At 47.7% G+C, this 10,326-nt stretch overlaps 1 long non-coding RNA gene across 22 annotated transcripts in view; it reads right to left on the bottom strand.

The window, feature by feature from the left end:
* LOC128089568 (uncharacterized) overlaps positions 1 to 10,326 on the bottom strand; it is a 49,867-nt gene that overhangs the window by 21,039 nt on the left and 18,502 nt on the right. For 16 of the 22 annotated variants that reach the window (XR_008210576.1, XR_008210562.1, XR_008210573.1 and 13 more), the window contains exons 2-3: positions 3,164 to 3,291; positions 131 to 275 (exon numbers count right to left, since the gene is read on the bottom strand). This is a non-coding gene — a long non-coding RNA (uncharacterized LOC128089568). Of the gene's footprint in view, positions 1 to 130; positions 276 to 3,163; positions 3,292 to 5,515; positions 5,730 to 5,751; positions 5,854 to 7,717; positions 7,932 to 7,953; positions 8,059 to 9,919; positions 10,136 to 10,155; positions 10,263 to 10,326 lie in introns of those variants that run through there. The other 6 variants (XR_008210568.1, XR_008210563.1, XR_008210567.1 and 3 more) reach the window with 6 other exon arrangements.

Below are 10,326 nucleotides of genomic sequence, written 5' to 3'. Positions count from 1 at the left end.
TCAAGAGTTCTCCAAAGTACTCAGTAAAATCTTCACTAGCTTGCTGTCAAACATGACATGCCATTCTATTCTTATCAGTTGTAAACCTGATTTTCTCAATGTATCCCTTCAAACCATATTGAAAGCTCACCTGTTTCTTTCAATACCGTTTCCCTCAACTTGAAGGGTAGAAGGGAGCACTATCTGCCCTCTTGATCCTTTTATCCATCTCCACAAAGCCCTGAAGTCTTTTTGACCACCACTGGACTTTTCAACATGGCTTTGTTGCTACCTACCTGAAAAAAAAAAAAAAAAAAAAAAAAAAAAGAGGGGATAATTATTCCAGTGCCCAGCCAGGAAGTCTCCTGGTAACAACCTTAACCCAAGTCCCAGGTTGTCCAGGAGTCTGTCCAATGCGGCCTTGAACAAGTTTCTTGTGAAGGGGAATCAGAAGAAAGTTATAAAAAGTAGACAGCATGTCTAGAATGTCAGTGTCTAAGCTAACAGTAATTGCATATAAGATATACAAAAATGAGGAAGAATTGGAAAGGAAGGCAAAACAAAGTGAAATTTAAGGAAAGGAAGAAAAATGCTGCAATTTTGGCTGCTGCATTGGCTTGAATACAAACCTCCTCTGAAGAAAGTTTTTTTTTTTTTTCCTAGAAGATAAGGATGCATATCCTAGTTTTAGCTGGGATGTTTTGGCTTTCAGAATATATTTTGATAACCCACTTGTTATTCTAGTTGTTGCTGAGTAGTACTGCACAGAGCTAAGGACATTTTGATTTCTCAGCTTCTCATACTGTTCTGCCTGTGAGGGAGGCTGTGGGGAAACAAGGAGTTGGGAGGGAATGGAATCAGGACAATTGACCTAAATTGGCCAAGGGGATATTCCATAGTACATGAAATCATATCGGAATAAAGCCTGAAAACAGGGAAGTTGGTGGGGCAGCATGGCTGGGGACTGGCAGGGGATGTTAGAAGGTGATGTGAAATCGCTTTTGAATCACTTTTGTTCATATATGTGTGTGTATATATATATTCATACGCACACACACACAAATATACAAATATATATAAATGTATATGTATACACACAAGTATATATATTTATTATTATTTTCATAACTATTATCCCTTTTTCCTCCTTTCTTCCTTTTTTTCTTTTTTTCCCCCCCAATTCCCTCCCCTGTCCCACTAAGAATGAGTGTGAAAAGGGTGATCAAATGTGGTGCTTAGCTACTTGCCAGGTTAAACCACAACAGTGCAGAAGATGATGAGGGCAGGAGAAAATTTAGGGAACATGATTCCTCTGAAAAGAGATCAGTGTGCAAATTACAGGGAAAGGGGACTTTCGAAAAAATCAGTGCCTAAAGTGACAGATAACAAATTGGATAGCTCCATCTGTACACATTCTGAAGTCACATTTACTTAAGATTGATACAAAAAATTTGTATTGATTTGGGACTGAGAAACTAGATTCCCTTAAAGAATCCATGGTTTCAGAAAAGCTGCAGAATAACAGTTAAGTTCTTAGTCAATAGAGGAGCAACATATTCTGTACTAAATAGCTGAAAAGGACCAAAGAGCAAATTTCCTATGTCAGTAACTGTACTACAGGAAAACATGAGGTTAAACTTTTCTTTCAACTGATTAAGTGTGAAACTGGAAATAAAATACTCACACCTGAATTTTTCTATACACCAGAATGTCCACTACCTCTAATGAGAATAAATTTGTTAAACAAATTGGGAGAACATGTAGCTTTTGATCAGAACAAAGTTGGAGTACAATACATACATGATGTCTTTCTAGAAGCTGATATGGTTGAAGAATGTAAAGAGACAGCTATCAGCTTATTGAAAACTGTGGGGATAGAAAGACATGGAGTGCACAGAATAAAGCACAAAGAATGCATAAAATACAATCTGAAATATCCCATGGACAAAGAAAACTGGGATTTGTAAGCAAAAAGGTAACCTGTGACATCCACACTTCCCCCCCCATTCCCTCCCCCTCCTCCAAGGAAAAAAAAAAAAAAAAAAAAAAAAGAAGTCAAAGAAAGAATTCCAAGAATTTCTAGAAATAGTTGGATGGTGTCACCTGTGGATACCTAACCTTGGAAGAATTGGCACATGATTGTTTACAAACAGGTGTAGTACAGTCTTTTTGACCAGGAATGATTTACTAATGGAAACAGATTTGCTATGAAGGAAAACGGAAGGCTGGGTACGCCACAGTCACTGTAGAAAAGGCAATGAAGGCAAAACAGTTATCAGTAAACATCCACTCTGAAGGCTGAATTGCTTTAATTTGAGCCCTGGAATTATAAGAAGGAAAGCTGTCTAATGTCTACTAACTCAAAATATACTTTTTGACTAACATGTGCTCACAGGCATAAAGATTGCCAAAGGATTGTGGGTAACTTCACTTGGACAATGTGTTGAAAGTCCATAAATAATGAAGGAATTAATTGAGTGAACTCATAAGTGTGTGCATATACGAACTGAAGCTCCAAAGAAGATATTAAATAAATACGCTGTAGGAAATAATATGGTGCTGATTGCTAAGACTGTTCATACAGTGAAGTGGAATTACAAAAAAATAAATCTTAAAATGCAAAGACCTCCTTCTGGGAAGATGAAGAGAAGTTTCACGCCTGGGGAACTCTGGCAAACTGATTTTTCCAAATCAGTTTATCACCGTAATGAATATAGATACTTCTACTAATTGTTGATACTTTTTTAGGCTGGCCTGAAATTTTCCCATGTCAAAGCAGTATGGCAAGAGAAGTAATAAAGATTTTGTTAAAAGAAATTATACTAAGATTTGGCAATACAGGAGATAGAAGATTTTCAGATAGAGGACCTCATTTCATTCCAGAAATAGCAAAGAGGTGCCAAGATTTTTAGGAATTATGTGGAATTTATATATCCCATAGAGGCTGCAGTTTAGCGGAGATATAGAAAAGATGAATCAGGCAATGAAGATGCAACATAGAATATTGTGTCAGGAAGTCCAGAAGAAGTGGATTAAGCTTTATTAAGAGTTAGAATAATCTCTAGAGTTACAGAAGGAAATTGTTCATTAAATTTTAAAATTTTGCATAGGAAACATTATACTCTAAATTTAACAGGGAAGGAAACAAATGCATCTTAAGGAATATCAGGTTTTCAGTGATTACCTGGCATCTTTGCAAAGAATTCTTGCATGTCTCTAGAGGTACAGCCAACTGAGAGCTCTTCTGCCTTTGATCTCACTCATATCTCCATTTAAGTCAGCAGGTCCAGTGTATCCTCCTGAAAAGAAAAGCTGCCAACACAAAAAATGGAAGGGACTTTACACTGTACTACTGACAACAAACCAGAACTTTACATGAGATTCAGAAAGATGATACCTCTCTTGGATTTGAAGAGACATACAAATTTCTAACATTCTGATTTTCTTATCTAGGATTATGGAATGTCATTGCAGTTGAATTTCTAGTGATATCAGCTATTGTCTGTATGTTATATTGCAGTATGTATCTGAGTGTTGCATTAGACTAACAAACTAAACACAGAAAAAAATGAGACTAATCAAACCTTTCTGAAAAGAGAAGTCTCAAGAGAAGGAACTGTTAAAAAATAACTTAAAATACTTAGCTATACATGTTTGAATAATACAAATAATACAAACAATTTGAAGCTTGTAATTCATCTGTGTTAAAACACTTAGTATATTTAATTAAGAACAACCCAGAGTAAATAAGCTCCAAGGAGAAAAAAAATCAGGATGTTGGCAACTTAAAAAAAAAAAAAAAAAAAAAAAAAAAAAAGAAAAATCAAGGTCCCTGCAGCCTCAGCTAAACTCCCTTCATTATAATACTAAAAATTATGGCCATGGGTCAAAAAAACCTTGAGACAATGAAGAAACTTACTCTGAGCATGAGAAAAAGAGGAAGTACTAAGCAAAAGCATTTTAATTGTGTACAAATTACAAAGATATCAATCATAAGAGGTTCAGATGGGAAAAAAAAAAAAAAAAAAAAAAAAAAAACCTTACCAAATTTGTCAAAAGAAGAGTTTCATTGTGTCATATCCATGGGGCGGAGGGGGGGAGGAGAGGGAAGGACAAATTACAATTCAGAAATAATGAAATAAAAAATCTCAATTTAAATAAGAAATTACTAAGTTATTGAAGAGAAGCACATAAAAACAGCTGTAAAAAAAAAAAAAAAAGGAAATCAGAGTAAAAAAACTACTCTGGGGACATTACCAGTCTACTAAGTTGAACACAAATGACAACAGAAAAGTGAAGAAGAGCAATCAGGAAGAACAAATCAAACACAAGTATATCCATAACAAAGTACAGCTAAGGAAGTTATAAGGTAAAAATAACAGCCTCAGGGCCTTTAAACGTCATTGCAAAATGACTGAAGCATAATGACAGCAGCAGAATATGCCTCCTATAATGACAGAATCTAAACATCTGAATTCTCACGCAGTTACGTCACTAGTACTTAACCATAATTCACATGAGAAGTGAGAACAAGCAGATCTGTCGTATTATAAATTCCACAATTAGCCAGCATCAGCACCGGCAAAAGGAAAACAACCGCAGCTCATCGCTTCTAAAGGCACTGATCTCACTGACAATAAGCATCCGTTCAGAACCACCGAGAATGTCCGGGCCGGTGACTTTGGTACGGCTAGAATAACATCATCCTCCTTTCACGTCACGCACAGCAAGAAAAGACGGCCTAAGGAAGAAGGAGCTGTTCACGCCGGCTGTGAGGGCCTCATCTTCCCAGCAAGCTGCTACGCGTGGTTAGCCCTGCTTGCCCGAAAGCAGCCCAGGCTCTGTCTGTCTGCCTGCCTACGGGAAGCTGCAGAAGAATTCCTTGGTTTGCTTTGCTTGTGCGTGCGGCTTTGCTTCCACCTGCCACAACGCCTTTCTCTAACCCCTTGAATTCTCACACGGTTACCTTGCCAGTTCTCCCCCATAACCCACCCACGTGGGCAGCGACAGCAAGCAGCTGTCTGGGGCTTAGCTCTCTGCCAGGTGAAACCACAACAAGGACACAGTTGCCAGCGTGCAGAAATTAGACCCGTGTGTATCTTCCTAAAAGTGCACGTCTGGAAAGGATGAGACGTTCCCCAGCTGGACTGCCCTCGGGGCCTGTCGGCCACGTTCTTACACTGCGGGCTCTGCATTTTTGTGGCGGCAGGAGCCGACCCCGCATTTTCACTAGCGGCTTTGAGCCACAGAAGGCAAGGTTAGCCACTCACGTGTCCCTGCTGAAACGCCTGGGGACATGTCCCTCACTCGGAACGCTGACAAAAAGACGGAGGCACCTGCCGGACCGCATAAAGACAGTCACGACGTGCACTCGCTCTCTGCGTTTCCCAGCCGAGGGCGGAAACCGCCCCCCTTGGGGTCTCCAAAGGAGCAGAGAACTACGCTCCAAAGCTCTCCGTCAGCCGCTTTCCCACTCCCAGAATTTACTCTTTCAAGGGCTTTGACTAAGCGTGGTGCGCAACAGAGCGCTTCTTACCAATTGACCGGGCAAATACTGACAACTCTGGCATGCAGAGCCGACGCTGCTGCGCCTGCAGCTGCTCCGCAGACCCCCGCCTCTGCCCAGCCACGCCGCCCGGTCACCAGCTGGCAGCGCTGCGCACAATGCGTGCCGGGATGGAAAAAGTGCCGCGGGTGAAGGACTGGACCTGCTGCCAATTGCCTAGAGCCCGGAAGTAGGTGGGGCCAGAACCGGAACTCCCTCCCACCTACCTACATAGGGAGGCGCCATTTTGTCGTAGTCCGTGTTCCACCCTGAGGAGCCGCCATTTCATGTTACTCCGTACCCCACGTGGTTTTGTACTGCTTAGGGCTCGGCTCCCCGGCTTGTTCCTTAACTCTTTCGTATTCCCAGGCCTCCCTCTGACTGCCTGCCCAATTCCCTTGCTCCGGGAAGCGCTCACATGAAAAAAAACTGATCCATTCCTACGCAGTCGCACCGGGCAAACACGTCCCGGTGCTGGCACTGGTGGCTGTCTCGTGTCTGACGCGGGGTTTCTGGAGACCAGCGGCACTAGGGGCACTTTGATCCCAGCTAACAACTCTGCCAGCTCCACTTCTCATTTGCCAATAGCGACCCGCTCGCACCTCCCACGTGAGGATCTGATGGGAAATCCCTCGCCCTTCCAGTGCGCAGCCTCTAGCCCTCTGCTAAGTCACCGACAGCCAAGGGCAGTCCCCGCCAGAGGGCCCCAGTCATTTCATCCTAGCGTTTGATACAGCCATGGAAGAAGCAGCCGTCACGTTCAGGAGCTCTCGGCACGCCACCAGTGACAGCAGAGCGCTGCAAGAGCAAGGCTCTCTTTGATATTCCACTCCTTGTCACGCGTAAGCACGTTCCAGGCTCCTGGGCCTAAATATTGAGCTAGGCACTCCTCTACTTCAGGAAGCGACTGACCAAAGGCATAAAGCAGGCTCTCCTGCTGCCCCCCTCGGTCACTGCTCCCAACACAAGTGGTCTCAACACACAGAGAACCGGCTGTGCAGCAGACTTCAGGGCCTGCAAAGGGCTCCCTGCAAAACGCTCACAGCCACAGCCCTTTCTTCCCTGCTCTCAAAACAGGCCAGCAGCGTGACTTACACTTTGACACAGCCTGCACAATTCCTTCTCTTGGGAAAGCACTGCACCTCTCTTCCAATACGTGCAACAAAAACTCTGTTCTCTCAATCCTGCTTCCACAACCCGGTTTCTGGCAATTCCACAAGTAGCCAGCATCAGCACCGGCAAAAGGAAAACAACCGCAGCTCATCGCTTCTAAAGGCACTGATCTCACTGACAATAAGCATCCGTTCAGAACCACCGAGAATGTCCGGGCCGGTGACTTTGGTACGGCTAGAATAACATCATCCTCCTTTCACGTCACGCACAGCAAGAAAAGACGGCCTAAGGAAGAAGGAGCTGTTCACGCCGGCTGTGAGGGCCTCATCTTCCCAGCAAGCTGCTACGCGTGGTTAGCCCTGCTTGCCCGAAAGCAGCCCAGGCTCTGTCTGCCTGCCTGCCTACGGGAAGCTGCAGAAGAATTCCTTGGTTTGCTTTGCTTGTGCGTGCGGCTTTGCTTCCACCTGCCACAACGCCTTTCTCTAACCCCTTGAATTCTCACACGGTTACCTTGCCAGTTCTCCCCCATAACCCACCCACGTGGGCAGCGACAGCAAGCAGCTGTCTGGGGCTTAGCTCTCTGCCAGGTGAAACCACAACAAGGACACAGTTGCCAGCGTGCAGAAATTAGACCCGTGTGTATCTTCCTAAAAGTGCACGTCTGGAAAGGATGAGACGTTCCCCAGCTGGACTGCCCTCGGGGCCTGTCGGCCACGTTCTTACACTGCGGGCTCTGCATTTTTGTGGCGGCAGGAGCCGACCCCGCATTTTCACTAGCGGCTTTGAGCCACAGAAGGCAAGGTTAGCCACTCACGTGTCCCTGCTGAAACGCCTGGGGACATGTCCCTCACTCGGAACGCTGACAAAAAGACGGAGGCACCTGCCGGACCGCATAAAGACAGTCACGACGTGCACTCGCTCTCTGCGTTTCCCAGCCGAGGGCGGAAACCGCCCCCCTTGGGGTCTCCAAAGGAGCAAAGAACTACGCTCCAAAGCTCTCCGTCAGCCGCTTTCCCACTCCCAGAATTTACTCTTTCAAGGGCTTTGACTAAGCGTGGTGCGCAACAGAGCGCTTCTTACCAATTGACCGGGCAAATACTGACAACTCTGGCATGCAGAGCCGACGCTGCTGCGCCTGCAGCTGCTCCGCAGACCCCCGCCTCTGCCCAGCCACGCCGCCCGGTCACCAGCTGGCAGCGCTGCGCACAATGCGTGCCGGGATGGAAAAAGTGCCGCGGGTGAAGGACTGGACCTGCTGCCAATTGCCTAGAGCCCGGAAGTAGGTGGGGCCAGAACCGGAACTCCCTCCCACCTACCTACATAGGGAGGCGCCATTTTGTCGTAGTCCGTGTTCCACCCTGAGGAGCCGCCATTTCATGTTACTCCGTACCCCACGTGGTTTTGTACTGCTTAGGGCTCGGCTCCCCGGCTTGTTCCTTAACTCTTTCGTATTCCCAGGCCTCCCTCTGACTGCCTGCCCAATTCCCTTGCTCCGGGAAGCGCTCACATGAAAAAAAACTGATCCATTCCTACGCAGTCGCACCGGGCAAACACGTCCCGGTGCTGGCACTGGTGGCTGTCTCGTGTCTGACGCGGGGTTTCTGGAGACCAGCGGCACTAGGGGCACTTTGATCCCAGCTAACAACTCTGCCAGCTCCACTTCTCATTTGCCAATAGCGACCCGCTCGCACCTCCCACGTGAGGATCTGATGGGAAATCCCTCGCCCTTCCAGTGCGCAGCCTCTAGCCCTCTGCTAAGTCACCGACAGCCAAGGGCAGTCCCCGCCAGAGGGCCCCAGTCATTTCATCCTAGCGTTTGATACAGCCATGGAAGAAGCAGCCGTCACGTTCAGGAGCTCTCGGCACGCCACCAGTGACAGCAGAGCGCTGCAAGAGCAAGGCTCTCTTTGATATTCCACTCCTTGTCACGCGTAAGCACGTTCCAGGCTCCTGGGCCTAAATATTGAGCTAGGCACTCCTCTACTTCAGGAAGCGACTGACCAAAGGCATAAAGCAGGCTCTCCTGCTGCCCCCCTCGGTCACTGCTCCCAACACAAGTGGTCTCAACACACAGAGAACCGGCTGTGCAGCAGACTTCAGGGCCTGCAAAGGGCTCCCTGCAAAACGCTCACAGCCACAGCCCTTTCTTCCCTGCTCTCAAAACAGGCCAGCAGCGTGACTTACACTTTGACACAGCCTGCACAATTCCTTCTCTTGGGAAAGCACTGCACCTCTCTTCCAATACGTGCAACAAAAACTCTGTTCTCTCAATCCTGCTTCCACAACCCGGTTTCTGGCAATTCCACAAGTAGCCAGCATCAGCACCGGCAAAAGGAAAACAACCGCAGCTCATCGCTTCTAAAGGCACTGATCTCACTGACAATAAGCATCCGTTCAGAACCACCGAGAATGTCCGGGCCGGTGACTTTGGTACGGCTAGAATAACATCATCCTCCTTTCACGTCACGCACAGCAAGAAAAGACGGCCTAAGGAAGAAGGAGCTGTTCACGCCGGCTGTGAGGGCCTCATCTTCCCAGCAAGCTGCTACGCGTGGTTAGCCCTGCTTGCCCGAAAGCAGCCCAGGCTCTGTCTGTCTGCCTGCCTACGGGAAGCTGCAGAAGAATTCCTTGGTTTGCTTTGCTTGTGCGTGCGGCTTTGCTTCCACCTGCCACAACGCCTTTCTCTAACCCCTTGAATTCTCACACGGTTACCTTGCCAGTTCTCCCCCATAACCCACCCACGTGGGCAGCGACAGCAAGCAGCTGTCTGGGGCTTAGCTCTCTGCCAGGTGAAACCACAACAAGGACACAGTTGCCAGCGTGCAGAAATTAGACCCGTGTGTATCTTCCTAAAAGTGCACGTCTGGAAAGGATGAGACGTTCCCCAGCTGGACTGCCCTCGGGGCCTGTCGGCCACGTTCTTACACTGCGGGCTCTGCATTTTTGTGGCGGCAGGAGCCGACCCCGCATTTTCACTAGCGGCTTTGAGCCACAGAAGGCAAGGTTAGCCACTCACGTGTCCCTGCTGAAACGCCTGGGGACATGTCCCTCACTCGGAACGCTGACAAAAAGACGGAGGCACCTGCCGGACCGCATAAAGACAGTCACGACGTGCACTCGCTCTCTGCGTTTCCCAGCCGAGGGCGGAAACCGCCCCCCTTGGGGTCTCCAAAGGAGCAAAGAACTACGCTCCAAAGCTCTCCGTCAGCCGCTTTCCCACTCCCAGAATTTACTCTTTCAAGGGCTTTGACTAAGCGTGGTGCGCAACAGAGCGCTTCTTACCAATTGACCGGGCAAATACTGACAACTCTGGCATGCAGAGCCGACGCTGCTGCGCCTGCAGCTGCTCCGCAGACCCCCGCCTCTGCCCAGCCACGCCGCCCGGTCACCAGCTGGCAGCGCTGCGCACAATGCGTGCCGGGATGGAAAAAGTGCCGCGGGTGAAGGACTGGACCTGCTGCCAATTGCCTAGAGCCCGGAAGTAGGTGGGGCCAGAACCGGAACTCCCTCCCACCTACCTACATAGGGAGGCGCCATTTTGTCGTAGTCCGTGTTCCACCCTGAGGAGCCGCCATTTCATGTTACTCCGTACCCCACGTGGTTTTGTACTGCTTAGGGCTCGGCTCCCCGGCTTGTTCCTTAACTCTTTCGTATTCCCAGGCCTCCCTCTGACTGCCTGCCCAATTCCC

The sequence above is a fragment of the Tympanuchus pallidicinctus genome, unplaced genomic scaffold, assembly GCF_026119805.1.
Source record: "Tympanuchus pallidicinctus isolate F22 unplaced genomic scaffold, pur_lepc_1.0 scaffold4, whole genome shotgun sequence".
NCBI classification, from domain to species: domain Eukaryota; kingdom Metazoa; phylum Chordata; class Aves; order Galliformes; family Phasianidae; genus Tympanuchus; species Tympanuchus pallidicinctus.
The sequence above is the reverse complement of the archived record's forward strand: the minus strand, read 5'-3'. Positions and strand labels throughout refer to the sequence as shown.